We start from the raw sequence: 16,276 nt of genomic DNA, 5'->3' as shown, positions 1-16,276 counted from the left end.
TTCTGAATAATAATCTTGCTGGGTAGAGTATTCTTGGTTGTTGTTGTTGTTTTTAATTTCATCACTTTTTAAATGGACAAATGTATCAGTCCATTCCCTTATGGCCTGCAGAGTTTCTGTTGAGAAATCAGCTTAACGTCTTCTGGGAGAATCCCTTGTGCATAACTGCTTTTTTTCTTGTTCCTTTTAAGATTTTCTCTTTAACTTTTAGCATGTAAACTCTAATACGTCTTGGGTGGGCCTGTTTGGGGTCGTCTTGGTTTGGGCCCTCCATGCTTCCTGGACTTGCATGTCAGTTTCCTTCACAAAGTGAGGGAAGTTTTTATTCATTATTTTTTCAAATATGTTTTCTGGCTCTTTCTCTCATTCTTTTCCTTCTGGGAACTTTATAATGTGAATGTTGGTATACTTGATGTTGTCCCAGAAGTCCCTTAAACTACTCTCATTTAAAAAAAATTTTTTCTGTTTGTTGTTCCTTGTCTTCCAGATACCAGTTCATTCTTCCACCTCCTCTAACTGGCTGTTGATTTCCTACAGTGAATTTTGACTTATTATTGTATTCTTCAGTTCTGATGGATTCCTTCTTTATATTTTCTGATTTTTTTGTTGAAGTTCTCACTGAGTTTATCTATTCTCCTCCCAAGTTTATTGAGTGCCCTTATAACCATTGTTTTGAACTTTTTATCTGGTAGATTGCTTGCCTTTATTTCATTTCATTCTTTTTCTGGGGTTTTGACCTGTTTCATTTGGAACGTATTCTTTTGTCTTCCCATTTTGGCTATTTCTATGTTTGTTTGTATGTATTACGTAAAAGCGGTATGTTTCCTGGTCTTCAAAGACCAGCCATGTGTAGGAGATGTCTTCTGGGGCTCAGTGGTATAATCCTCCCTGGTCCCAAGAGCCAGGGGTACCAGGGGTATCCTCTGTGCAGGCTGCATGTGCCCTCTGTTGCAGTTAGGCTGCCCTTCAGCCTGACTGTCTGTCAAGGCCAGCTGTAACTACTGCAGGACAGTCTGTTGTGCAGGGGTTGTCTCCACGAAGGGAGTCACTTTGAAGGAATTCCAGTGCCAGCAGAGGCTGCCCACAGGGGTATTGGTTTGTGCGGCTGCTTGGGTTGGGCTCTGGTGTAAGCTGAGGCTGGCAGCTGCTCTGGTGTAAGCTGAGGCTGCCAGGAGTGGGGCCATTGGGTGGGGACCATGATGCTTGGCCAGTGTTTGTGCTGGGCTTGGGGCTGCTTGGGAAGTGTTATGATGTAAGCCTAGGCCAGTGTCATGAGTGGCAGATCTGGAGGTTCTGGGAAAGGATCCACCAGTGCAAGCAGGTTGGTGGGGCAGAATCTTAGGGAAACTCCAGGATGGTGCAAAAGGGAGGTTAACCTGGATAACCTGTTGTGGGGGTGACTTTTCTCTCGAGTCCCCCGGGTGCCATGGACACGCGTGAATGAATGAATATGGCTGAGACAAGATGAGATCTGTTTGGGGAAGAGGAATGGGCTGTGGCCAGTCTTTCAGGGGGAATAAAGGCCAGCAGCAGCCAGTTCCTCCGAGGAGAAAAAGGCCCTGAGGGCCCTCATTCATAACCTTTTATTGGGTTGTAATACACAGGAATACAGGGCGGCAAGGATCAAACAGTAGATAACATTACAAAGAGGTCTGAGGGCTTCAGAGTCTGAGTCAGTGTCTGTCAAGAAGAGAGTTGCAGAAACTTCCTCTCAGACCCTTATCATATGAATGAAAGCACTCTTAGCAGATTTCACAGGTTAATCACCAAGTCTTTGTGATGCCAGATTTTCCCCCAGGACACACTCTAGCAAGGCAAGGAGCTGCACCTCTCTCCAACAGGTATTCAGGCTTAAGGGGATTAGAGCCAGGAAGCGCTTCTCCCAGAGAACATGGGGACTCAGGCTTTGACAAAGCTGGGGGGCGAAATTCCATTGCTCTTTGTTGCAGCCCCCTGAGTCCTTCCATAAAGGCCTCCCAAGTGATCGAGTCTGGCTTAGGTTGCCCCCCGCTGTGAGGGGTCTTACCCTTCACTGACTTTTGACCAAGCTTTGGGGGCAGGGAGAGGAACTGAGGTGGCATTTGCTACCAGAGACAGGCTTTGTCTCCTGCGGTTGGCATTCCAAAGGGCGTCTCTTGCCCTTAGCCACAAGGGGTGGAGATACAATTCCTAAAATCAGGCAGATCGGTCTACAACAACCTGTTATCCAGGTTAAGAGAGAGTGACAGATTTCATGCACACTGGCACCAGGCCAGCCAGGCTGAAGGAGAGCACAACAAAAGAAACAAAGAAACAGTGGCACCAGCCAGTGCTTTCATCCCATGGAGAGTTCCACTGACCTCTGTCCTTCCAGCACTCACTCTAACATCAGTCGATTTAATTTTATCCCCATAGGACCAAGGTGCTTCTCAAACTGCTGCCTCTGTGTGGAGCTTGGAGTGAGTGAGTTTATGAGCCCTTCAAAAACGCTCTACATAACCCTATGTAATCCATAGTACAGGGTGTTCTCTCTCTCTCATAATCCCTGTATGTTTTCAAAGCCAAATATTATGGGGACTCCCCTTTCCTAGCATAGGTCCCCCGGGCTGGGGAGCCCAGTGTGGGGCTTGGATTCCTCATTCCTCGAGGGTCACCGCCTCAGCTGAGATCCCTCCTGTTTATGAATCACCCTATTTTGGTTATGGGACCTGATCAGACCATATTGCTGTCCCTCCCCCCCATCTCAGTGTGGCTTTTTTCTTTTTATCCTTAGTGATAGCAGTTCTGTTCACTGGTCTTCAAGTTTTTCTCAGCGGTTCTTCTATATTTAGTTGTATTTTTAATGTGTTCGTGGGGGGAGGTGAGTACAGGATCAACCTACTCTTCCGTTCTGACCCCTGCCTTTCCATCCTATTTTCTGTCTTTACGAATCTGACTACTCTAGGAACCTTATGTAAGTGGAACCGTACAGGGCATGTCCTCTGGTGACCATCTACTCCATTGTATGTATATAACACTTTTTCAAATTCATCATCCATCTTTGGACAGTTGGGTTACTTCCACTTTGGCTATTATAAATAATGCTCTTCTGACCTTGGATGTGCAAATTTTCACTGAGTCCTTGCTTTCAATTCTTTTGTGTCCCATGTATTTTTAAATGGTAAAAATGAGCCTGGGTATTTATTTAGTATGTGGAGGAAAGACACTTCAGAAATATTCAGCAAAAAAAAAAAAAATCAATCTTCTGCGGAGGAAACCTGAAGACCGTGGAAACAACAGCCATCCCAGTGGCTTCCCAGCTCTGTGACCTACGGGAGGCATTTGTGCTCCAGTTTCCTCATCTGTAAAGGACGGACTCAAATTCTGTGATTTTTAAGTTCCCATTCCATCTATAATTTCATGGCTCTAATCAATTCACAGCTTTATTCACCAAAGCTTATAAGTTCATGATACTCCAGAGCCTGATCCACAGTTTGAGAATTTTTTATTTCGAAGTTTCCTTTTTAAGCTCTGAAGTTTTCTTTTAAAGCTCTGAAATTTTCTCTCATACTTGTAGTGAAGGGAAAACTAACAAGACACTCATTTGAAGAGTAACTTGTATTTTTCAAAAGACACAGTTAATGGGAAAATGAGTGTGCTGAGGATAATGTTCATAGGTTACACTCTTTCCAAAAAGAGAAACATGTTTACTTATAATGTCACTGTGTTGTGAGAATGGGCAGCACATTATGGCATTATTTCTCAAAATTGTCCACTGAAGAACTCTTCTTAAAATACAGTTTAACTGAAAGAATCTCAGCAAGTATGTGATCCAAGTAAGATTTCTCCAATTACATTTTACTCAGTGTTGTTTGTGCAGCGTGCAAGAGAAAGAGAATGTTTTCCTCTAAACTGTGCGGTGAACATCTTCAACTCTTCCCCTACAGTTCTGTTCATGTCTGAGAGTCGAAGTATCTAGTTTGGATGACTCCTTGTTCCAAGTAAGCTACATAATTGCAAACTCTACTTCGTGGTCTGTTGAGTAAACACAGAGTTTCTTTTACCGCTATGGGTTTGTAACAGGACCAGGCCCACTCATCCTGGCACAGAATCCAGCGATCCTTAGCCTCCTGGGTCTGGCAGAGAGCAGGACATCAGGTTAGGTTGACAGTGGTAAAACAGATTCATGCAGCTGCTTTTCTCAGAGTGGAGGGTGTGGCAAATTGCTCTAAGTGCTCCAATCCATTCTGTGATTGGTTAGTGCCCTCGCTAAGGAGACATGTAGGAAGCATCTGATTGGAGCAGAAAGCTAATTTGGTTGCTGGGCACTTTATTTCTGATCTTCGTGCATAATACTCCTGCCCCATCCTCTCCCATTCCTGTGACACTGCAGACAGCTCCCTGTATGTGCAGCCTTTGAGCTGTGGCCTAGTCATGTCATCTCACCCTTGTGTGCCTCTGTTTCTTCATCTGTAAAACAAGCATTATAAGAGTATTATCTTTTTAGGGATTTGTGAGAATTAAATGAATTACGACAGTCTGATGCTAAGGTCTCTACCTGGCTCGTGGTGGGTATTATTATTCCTTACCATGGCCCTCAGCCCCTGACTACCTCCACAGTTATCCCCACTGCCTCAATTTTACAGGGAACCCACGTGTGTTCTGATTCTCTTCTGTGGCTTCAGGATCTTGCAGCTTGCCTAATGCTCTCGGGCACTTAAGGCAGAATCTGACCCATTTCCATACCTTCCTTATCACATTTTCCCAGGCTTCTACCCGGCTTCATGGGACCAGCTGCCCCATGAAGTTCTGATATGAATAGTCAAAGTTTGGTCTTGATGAAAAGCTCTTTTTACAGCCTGACCTCATGGGAGATGGGCAGGGCACATTTGCCGGGGACACTGTCTACTGGATCAGGTGATGAAAAACGGGAATGCTGAAGGGCTTTACAAACCCTCGCGCCTCTCTCCCCCCCGGACCTGCTCTGTAATGAGTATGGAGTGGAAGCCATGTCTCTTGTCCTGAATCATACAGGATGTCAGTAACAGAGCCAGAAATCGGGGCCAGCCCTCAGCTTTCCCATGGTTGTATTCTGCCCACTCAACTACAATGCCAAGAAAAAAAAGACACCACAGACATTTCATCAAACTGTCTCTTCTGTCAAATTGCGTTATTCTCAAATTGTGTAAGCCTTATGTAAACAATATCGCTTCACACACGGGGTTCCATAAGTACATTTTCTGTGTGTTTCTCACGCAGCAGGTTTTCTATAGATGGGTGTATAAAAAGTGCCAGGATTTCAAACTTAAGAAAACACTTAAAGGGCGGCCGTCCAGCAGTATTACAGTCATTTTTTGCCCCAAGGTGCAGGAGCGTAAGTTTTTTGCAGCTGGGCTGTCATAGGTGGTACTTATTACACAGCACTAGGAGCCAGATAGGTTCCCCGCATGGCGATTCACTGAGACGGAGTGACTGACAGGTTTGCCTGACTTTTGAGGCACATTTTATACTTTCTTGCCGTAGTTTTCTTCTTTCTTCCTCTTCTGTTTTTGTCCCTCTGCCGTTCCCTTGCTCTCTCATTCACCACTCAGAGTAACCATCATCTCTTGCCTTCCTCTCCTCTCCCTTCACTCTCATTTTTAAATAACCTATAATACTCCAAGTTTGCACATGTTTATTTGAAGTTATGTCAAGGGAAGAAGAGTCCCTTAAAAGACCCAAATTCATTTCATAAAAATGGTCCTCCTAGCTGATGTGTGTTTATAAGGTTGCTAATTTTTTAGTGTATTTTGCGCAAAAGATGGAATTTCCTCCTCCTAGTTACTAGCTACAAGTCATTAAACTGTCTTTCACTGCAATAAAATGAAAGCATTGAATTGATAGTTAAATAATTTAGGGGAGGCTCACTGAGGTATATTGCCACAAATTAATAGGTTACCATAAAATGAAGGTGCTAAAACCCTGACAGAGAGCAGCTTTGGAACTCAGAAGCCAGTATTATAATTTATATACATTATGCTGACTGAGACATTATGTTAAAAATGTGACTTTTTTGACTCCAATCCCTTCTTTATCCAACCCTTCTAAGTCACGGTTGCCTGCTTAATCTTCCATAAACACCTCCCTCTAAGCACCCCATTCCTTGTGGAAGCCTCCTGTGGCTTTCCAGAATTCAGGGCGCTGGTCTCAGGGAGCATCAGACATACCTGGGAGGGCATGTGCAACGCAGCGTGGGCCCCATGCCAAAGGTTCGGGTCTGGGAGAATGGGGTTGGCGCTAAGACTGGGATTTTAGAATGGCTGTCAAGACCTTTTCTTGTAACCCCTTGGACTTCATCTGCCTCTTCACATGGACATCCATGGGTCCCCTTCACAGGAAGCTGCTGTTTTGGTAAACTCTTCTAGTCACCATCCCCAAAATGGAGATCTCCATCTGCACTGAAGTGGTTTCTGCTTAAAATGTGCGCCTACCTTTGCCATTAAACAATCCCCCCACTTCCATGAAATGTCCATGTCCCACAGGATGTAAGGATTTCTTCCATCTCTGATTATAGTAGCACTGGATTTCCCCTCTACTGTGTATTCACCCATCGTATAGACTGCCTTGGCTTATCAATTATCTGCCTATAAATGGAATCAAATAAGTTAGTTTGCTCTACGCTATAACCAATATGTTTGAAGATCATGGACTAGGTTTGTACGACAAAACTGGCATGAACTGCTCTTTAATTTTTAACTGTTTAATAACCACAATAACAGTCAGTCACCACACTGTCTGTGGACTTCATCAGCGGCCCTCCTGGCAGAAGTGAACGGGCCGTGTGGTCATCCCACAAAGTTCTCTGACCCGGCTAAGCACAGGTCTTTTACCCGCTCGTCAGTACAGAGCTACAGTTTCTCTCTAGGGCTTTTTCTACATAATGTGACTAAGTAATAAAACTGATTTCTATAAGCCATACACAGATCTATCACATTGTGCTTCTGATGGTAGGTGAGTTCCGCTTTGTGTCTCCATGTCATTACGTCTATAAGGCCACAGGTGGATTTCCTGTGAAGATGATGATGGTTCACCTTCAGGCTCATCTCTTGCTTAGAGAAATGGGCCTTGATGAGGAGGTCTCATACTGAGTTCATGTGATCATCTCTTTTTTTAAGTTCTGCAAAAGTAAGGTATTTTACATGTTCTTTTCTTAAAGAGGGCCCCCAAAATTGTGTAAGCATCAAACTCTGTATAACCTGAGTCTGGCCCTGGAGACAGTCCATGTTTCTAGGTCTAAAATAAGTAAGGCAACCAAGTCAGAAGCAAAATTAAGGCTTCAAAAATAAACACTCACTCCTTCCCCCTGTTCTCTACTTTGCTTGGAATCCATAAGTATAACTCTAGAATTATTTAATGAAATGAAGACGCATGTTAGGCTATTTGAAAGTTGGCAGCCATCTTACTCATTTGTGAGAATGAACAATTTTAATTTGTATTCTCATTGATTTTATGTGATCATATTATAAATGACATTACTTGAAATACAGGCAATTACAATTTTAACAGTGGTTATCTTTGCAAATCAATGTGAATCTTAGGAAAGTAAAAACCATATTTTTTTATGACCAGTTTGAAGAACTAAAAAGCTTAAGCCAATCAACAAAGCATTGCATGTTTGCATAATAAAAATAAGTAAAGAAGCCATGTTTACTGCCACTGATACTACCTTACTCAACCATTTGCTGCCACAAGGGACATAGGTATAAGGTTTAGAAAGATCTGAAAGGCACAAATTAGAATTAAAATTGGGCATTTTAAGTTTATGGTCAGAGAAGATGATTTATAGATACTGGAATATGTGTAGTACTTACACAAATATGTTTCAAAAACAAAAAAATACTGTTTTCTTTCAAAGCAATTCATTGCAAGCAATTTGTCATCGCAAACAGCTTCTGGCACTTGACCAATTCTTTTCAGAGACTTGCTTTAAAACAAATGGCCATTAAAATCTTACAGTGTCACAAAAGAAAATTTTTACTATGATTCATTCTTAATGCAAAATTTACTTAAATTACTGTATTCATTGAAATTACTAAACTTCATTCTATAAACAAAATCGTTTTCATACGCAGTAAATCACAATTTAGATTTATCTTCACTTTCATCAGATACATTTTTGGTTTTCCATGTTGAAGATCTTAATTGTTTTTCTCCAAACAGTGAATGCTTTCTAAGAACAAAGGTTTTCATTTTTAACCCTCATTTCTTGAAGAAATTATGGAAATTAAGTGAAATTCATATGATCTGTTACATTAAAGACTGGCTTACATTTTTGAAGCCAAGAAACAGAAAATATGAAACTTTGGGGCCATAAAAAGTGTTCAGTAAACCTCACTGTGATGTCAATTACACGGAAACTATTAACTGCTGTGTGCACAATCAATGGCCCTCAGGAATTACCTCACAGATGCTGTTTGCATGAATAAATTACCACAGGTGTATAAGTTATCCTGGATGAAATTAAAAATATTTTGAGGTGTCAGCCATATATAACTAAAACGTCTCTAAGACACTGATAACTGGAAGATGGCCATTCACAATGCACTTGAATGAAAATTTTCCGACACCTCCCTGGAGACTATTCCAGTCTGTTTAACAAAACTCATGAAACAACCCTTATCTCCCACACATTTCCTACTCACCATCCCACAGTTTACTGCCCCCAAGAACACATGCCCCCACCCCTTCTCCTTTGTCTAGTTATTTCTGCACAATCTACTGTTGAAAGGGTGTATAGACCACCAGGTTCAACCCCTTCTTTGGGTTTTTACTTCTTTTCTGTGAAGCCCCCACAGACAAAAAAATGTAATAAAAACACGTATGCCTTTCTCCCTGTTAATCTGCCTTCATCAGTTAAATTCACAAGCCCCATTTAAAGAATCTAAGAGGGCAGGAGAAAAGCTGTTCTCCCCTACACTGCTTTGGAGATGAGCTTGTGTCTTGCAAATGCCAGGGAACACTTTTAGGGATTGTTTGTTTAATGCTTTAAACCTGTGCCAATTAGGAGAACAAAATAATGCTTCTGAGCCACTAGAATATTATTCACTATCTGCTATGACATTTCCTCCCACACCAGGAGGGACTTCAGCTGAATGAATGAACTTAACTTCCAAGCAGACTGAGAATCAGGAACCAGCAAACGGTGGTAGCAGTTGAACAGAACTTACCTCTGAATTTAGAACAGAGGCTGCTGCCTTTCCACTCTGTTAGACTTCCTGCTGGCTCAAAGCATCCCTTTGTCTGGAGGTATTGATTATAGCCAGAAATAAATCAGAGACTTCTGTGCCTGCTTGTGTTACAAGATATTAAATGTTATGCTCTTGACAGCTCTGCCTGGGCTGAGGTCTGTGCCCAGCCAGTACGAATCTATAAACAGAAGTGAGAAAGCACCTTCCCAGCATGGCCACAGGCACTGAAAACATTAATCCAAAGCAGTGGCTAAGTCCCAAAATTAGCAGCATCTGCATCACCTGGCCATACCGAGACTCCCTGAACCAGAAATTCAGGAGGTGGGGCCCAGGAATCTGAATCTTAAGAAGCCTTCCAGGCAATTCTAATGCAAGCTAATCAGTGAGATAAAGAAGCACTCTTCCCTGGTGTCCTAAGTACTTCCTATGTACCAGGCACATTTCTAAGCCCATTAACTCAATTAATCTTCACATCAACCCTATGTAGTGGATGTCATTTTTAGCCCATTTTACAGATGTCAAAAGTGAGGCACAGAGCACCACTTGACACCATTTTAACAGAACTGAAACCAGTTAGGTGAGTGGCCCTGTGCTGTGTTGGGCACTTGGCAGCTAGAGATCAAAAACACATATGACTCTATCTGTTGCAATGGAATCACAGTCCAGGTGGCCACTAAGAGCAAAGGAGATGTACAAGGCGAACTACAGGAGAAATTTGAAGCATAAAAATGATTCCTAGGTGGCTTTCTGACATGAGCAGCAATTGGTGCCAGCTCATGGCTGAGGGCTTCCATTTTTCCTCACACCTGCCTCCCCATGAGGCTTCTTGAGTGTCCAGCGTTTGGACTGGTAGTCAGTCCGAGGCAAGAAGGTGGAAGCTGAAATGCCCTTCTCGGGGCTGCTAGATTTAACAAATAAAAATCCAGGAAACCCAGTTAAATTTGAATTTCAGATAATCAATACATAATCTCTTCATGTTAATATGGCACATGCAACATTTGGAACATATTTATAATAAAAGAAACTTTTTATTGATTACCCGAAATTCAGTATTAACTGGCCATCCTGTGTTTTACCTGGCAACCCGAGTTTCATGACTGAGGGTTTCATACAGCATCACTTGTTCCGTGCCCTTTGGTGACACGGAGCAGCTCTAATTCAAGGAGAGAGGAGACTGCATGAAGATGTGACTACTGGGAGGTGAAGCCTAGGGAGTGGAAGGGGGAGGGGGGACGGCGCTGTCTTGGAGGCTGAGACACCAGATCCGTAACCTTCTGCCAAAGATTTTCTCCAAGGATCCATTCCATTTCCTCACATTTCCCCCCAAAGGAAGTATGATCTTTCAGCATCTATTATCACAATTTTCTAGTACCAAGGCACAAAATAAGAATAATGAGAGTAATTTCCCCTGACGGAAGGGGAAGGTGAACAATGTAAGTTGTCTCTTTGAAGCCACTTCCTCAACATCATGTATGCAAATGTCAGTGAGATCGATGTTTGCATATGCATCTGGCTTTAATCTCTACTCAGAACTGTATCTGTACCAACATTTGCAAAAGGCTTTCAAACGACGGGGATGCTTTTCTTATATTCCATTTGTGGTTTTCAATGGCAGCTGTGGGTATTTTAATCACCATCTACATGGACTTTTGCATTTCCCTAGAATAAAACATTATGTTGCTTTCCTTTTCAGGATATTTCAATCATTACGAATGCTTGTATTTTCTAGTCTAATAATATTGTTAAATGAAAGGCGTTCACACTTTCATAATATCGATAACACTCTTAATGCAAAGTATTTTATTGGGTATTTGGAGTTTGGAAAGCACTTGAGAAGAAATGGAAATGTGACCTAGCATTTCTTGAGCAACTACTAATGTTTGGGAACTTTTCATACCTTTAAGCCTCACCAAATATCTGCCATGTAGGTATTATGCCTTGGTTTCCTTTTTCCTACTGAATTTTATCCCACTAGTACACGAGCTGAACCCATCATTTTGCTAAGGGTTTTCACAGAGAAGGATTTCATGCCAGCTTTATCCTGCCTAACTGTGAACATTAAAGAATAGACCCTGAGCTGGTCAGAATGGAGGCAGAAAGTGGTCATGTGATTTTCAGAGTAGGGTTAGCGAGGATCTCAAGATCAGGATGTCGAGTACTAGAACACAATACAGCAGTGTCAGAAGGCAAGATTTAGTTTGATGGTGGGGTAAAGGCAACTCGTATTTTAATGGGTGAAAAATCAAATGCTGCCTCTTTCATTAAACTATTCTAAACCCTTCTGTCACAATTTCCATTTACACCTCAACTCCCACAGAAGAGTTTTCCACCTATTTTATGTTGCATTTTACCATGGACTTTAATATGAACAGTAATGCAGGCTCTTGTTCAATGAGCATGTTGCGTATGTGAGGTATTGTCCTAAGTGCCTCCGTAACATGAGCACTTGCCTCTGTAGGGTGCCCGCAGCATAACACTCACCAGCCCCGAAAACTAGGCTTTTGTTTCCCCATTTCACTAAAGGGAAAGTCGAAGTTCAGAGATACAGAGTAACTAGTCCAACATTTCAAACCCATTAAGTGGCACAGTTATAACATGTTTTGATTCTTTTCACTGAGAAGGGCTTCCCAGGACGTGGGACTTTCCTTTATTTAAAACAATATTTAAAGAGATTTTTTAAAATTTATTGGGGTAATATTGGTTAATAAAATTATATAGGTTTCAGGTATACAGTTCTTCAATATGTCATGTGTATAATGGTATTGTATGTTTACCACCTTGAGTCAAGTCAACAAAACCAGCACAGTCAGGAAAACCGGGGAGTCAAGTCAACAGAACCAGCACAGTCAGGAAAACCGGGAGGCTGGTTGCCCAACCTTGTAGGGTTCAGACTGCAGATCCTTTTGAACCCAAAGCACCTGTTCTTTCCTGTCCTCAACATTCCTTTGCTGAGTTTTGTACTGTCTACACCCCTTACAACAACACTTAGCACAGTGCTTTGTACATTACAGCACTAAGTAACATTGATTGAATGGACAAAAGGATGGGTAGATAATTTCTGTAAGTGTGGCTGTATAATGATAGTAACTATGATATGGCTAGGAAAGGTTAAAGTCATGGAGCTTCCATCTTTTTTTAAATTTTAATTAATGTCAAATAGGAAGCTGTTAAATATGCTGGTAAATGCTTAACCACACCTTGGGGCAGATGAGGGTGGGTGTTTGGGAGGAGGGGTGGGTGGGCAGCCCTGAGTCGTAGTGTTTGCCGACTCCCCACAATGGCTAATTTTAAGCTATCAATGCAATGTCACTGAACATGGGGTCTGAAAAAATGAATAAACACATGTACATTGTTATACTCGTATTGCCATCATGCAGGGATGGTAAATGTAAATAACTCCCAAAGGGTAGGTAATAAGACACCCTGGCCAGTATGTCTCAGTTGGTTGGGGGTCATACCACAGGGCAAAGGGTCACCGGTTCAGTTCCCGGTCAGGGCACATGCCTGGGTTGCAGGTTCGGTCCCTGGTGGGGATGTGTAATAGAGGAACCAACTGAGGTTTCTCTCCCTTTCTTTCTACCTTCCTTCCCTTCTCTCTAAAAATAAAGAAAAACCTTTTAAAAAAGGGCACAGGTAACAAGGAATATTTAGAAAGTGGTAGGTTTTGATGTTTTACATTCATTTGAATGTAATTTACGTCATTGTAATTCACATAATTTAATTTTTAAGAATGAGTATGTTGAACAACCAGCACACCCAAATCCTGAAAACCGAACAATCGGTTCTTAGAAACAATTGATTTCCCTGGTTGGAGTGCTCCTGGCTGGTGTAGCAGCCCTTCGATTTCTCCCACTGGAGAAATTTCTAGTGAATGAGCTGATTCAGGCCAACCCCATCATCATGTCTGGCCTGGAAAAAGAGAGAAAACTGAGAGCAGATGGCTCCCTGATATGTGAAAAGAACAGGGCATATTTTCCAGAGATGAGATACCCAAATTATCCAGGTAGGACTTTGGAGGATTTTAGAAATTTGTGGGCAGTTATCATTTATAAAAGTATGTCTAAGTTTGGCTAAATATCAGAGAAGAAAGCAGTATTTCCACAGAATTCTATGCCTTTATTTTAATTGACTGATGAAAACAGACTTCAGACAATTTCCTGGAAAAATGTAAGGATCCAGCTTAACCTATATATATATATATATATATATTTATGTACATAGTGTAAGAATTTAGTTGTAATATTGTTACAGTTGCACACTGAAATATAAATAGCCAAATAAATCCTTAATGTTTATAATATTCTGTTAGTTCTATAAAACTACTTCCTCAAAATAGTTCACAAATAAATTTCACAAAATAAAATAAATTCATAGTTAGGAAAGAGACACTATACATACTCCTCTAGTCTAAAGAAGATTTACATATATACCACTTTGTCAAACAATGATTTCAGCCACAGTAAGTTTTTTTTATTGTCGAAAAGATCTGGATTTTATTCTGAAGAATACTTAAGTCTAAAATTATGTCTGTGCAAGTAAAACAATATGCATCCCGCTAGCAATTATCTAATGCTATCTAAGCAGAAGGAACATATAAAGGAAAATATGGTTTTCCAGGTAGATCAACTTCACTCCTCATTTTTTCCAGGGTAGACCCAAGGCACAACTGTTCTTGTGGTTAGTTATGTCCCAATTCTCTCCTGCCAAGAGGATGGGCTAGGCGTCTCTCTGACGACTGTCAGGGTAAGAGAGAATCTGAGATGTCTGTCCAGAAGGTTCCATCAGAATCACAACGTGGAACTGACCAGTTCATGACCAGGACCACCGGTATCTACAAAGATCTTTAGGACCCTAAAGAGCAGCTAGGCTTCTTAGGGTGACTCTGGCTCAAAAATGACACAGAGATAAGTAATAGGGTACCTGGGGCTGTGCCCTGGTGGACAAGTGGGGATCCTCGTGCATTTTATCAGGAGGTACAAATGAGCTGGCCGTGTGCCTGATCCTCTGCTAGACATTTTGTTTCCATCCTGTGTGAGCCAGAGGAACCCCTCCTCACTGCATCCCAGGGAGACAGCAGACCCACCCTGGATTTGACATTGTTGAAAGGACTCAAATGTAAGCTTTTAGTGATATCTCCAAATAAGGTTATATAGTTACAGGAATACACTGATGAGGCGGCAACATTTTTAAAAGGTTAATTGAGGTAAGTCTTTCACATTAAAAAAGTCACCCTTTGGACCCAAGAAGGAACACACCAAGGCACATCATCATTATATTAGCCAAGATTCAAATGAAGGAGAGAATCCTAGAAGCAGCAAGAAATAAGGGGACAGTCACCTACAAAGGAGTTCCCATCAAACTGTCAGCGGATTTCTCAAAAGAGACCTTCCAGGCAAGAAGGGGCTGGAAAGAAGTATTCCAAGTCATGAAAACCAAAGACCTACAACCAAGATTGCTCTATCCAGCAAAGTTTTCATTTACAATGGAAGAACAGATAAAGTGCTTCTCAGATAAGATCAAATTCAAGGAGTTCATCATCACCAAGCCCTTATTATATGAAATGTTAAAGGGACTTAGCTAAGAAAAAGAAGTTAAAAAAGATGAACAGTGAAAGGACAGCAAACTCACAGTTATTAAGAACCACACCTAAAACAAAAGCAAACTAAGAGGACAGCTAGATCAGGAGCAGAACCATAGAAATGAAGATCACATGGAGGGTTAACAACAGGGGAGTAGGAGAAGGAGAAGGGGGGACAAGGTACAGAAAATAAGTAGCAAAGATGGTAGATAGAAAATAAATAGGGGGGAGGGCAAGAATAGTATGGGAAATATAGAATTTAAAGAACCTGAGACACGTGGTCATAAACTAAAGGGGGGAATGGTGGGGGAGGGGTGTGCAGGGTGGAGGGGAATGAAGGGGGAAATAGAACAACTGTAATGGCGTAACCAATAAAATATTTTTTTTAAAAAAGTCACCTTTTTAAAGTGTACATTTGATGAATTTTGACGAATGCATACAGCTGCATCAGCACTACTATCAAACTACCCTAAGCTCACATCATGTTACTGAATAATACCGCCTGTGGATGAAAACCTTTTTAGCCTGGAACTACCTTAGGAATTGCACAAATATGACCAGCATTTAATATTTTGCAAGTAGAAGTATTAGATTTGTTCCGTGTAAGTCTCTAAACATACTTTAATATTTTAAAGCTATTTTGATCATTCTTCATCTTTAAAAGTGTACTTCGAATTAAAAAAGTAAGGTACTCCCGATCTCTGCTGTGCTGAGGAGAGTTGGCCTCATTGTGTGGTGGGCTTCGTGGGCGGCTTTGAAAAAAGCCTTGAAAAATAAACAATATGCACACATTTTTTTGACAAAGTTGAATTGGATTTCTATTGCACTCTCCTCATTGTACCCCACTTCTCTCTGTCATCACCCCCAACTATGACCATAGCAAAGTTATGTCTCACAAAGTAATATTTGAAAGCAGTGGGTCTGTGCATTCCGAACATATGAGTCACATGAGATACAGCAGTTTCTCCTCACCTCTGCCTGTTCCATTCCTACTTCCCCCTCCTTGAAAATAAGTGAGTCCATATTACTACATGTTCTCCCTTAAAAAAAAAAAAAACTGGTCCCAGCATGGGGGAAAGAAATCAATCACTTGAGCAAATGACAAAGCAAAAATTATACAAAAGTATTTGACAAAGAGTTGCAGGCATGGATAGTAGTGGAAAGAGACACTGTTTTGGTGAATCTCCCCCCGATGTCATTCGCAGGGACTCCCTGTATGTCGCATACTTCATCTTCCCTTGGTTAGATGTGCTCATCCCTCAAATGGAAACAACTGTATTTTTCTGTGTATAATACACGCTCATGTTTTTGTGCATATTATACACGGGATTATCATGCCCATTATTATATCCATGGGATGTAATCATTATAACCATGCATAACACACATCCTTATTTTTTCCTAAAAAATGTGGGCCAAAAAGTGCGCATTATACACAGCAAAATATGATAATGCCTATCTCATGGGGCTGTTGGGAGGATTCAGTGAGAATGACCTGTTCACTGAGCAGAGT

Source organism: Artibeus jamaicensis, unplaced genomic scaffold (assembly GCF_021234435.1).
Source record: "Artibeus jamaicensis isolate MK-2021 breed Jamaican fruit bat unplaced genomic scaffold, CSHL_Jam_final contig_402, whole genome shotgun sequence".
NCBI lineage: Eukaryota > Metazoa > Chordata > Mammalia > Chiroptera > Phyllostomidae > Artibeus > Artibeus jamaicensis.
This window is presented reverse-complemented; position numbering follows the sequence as displayed.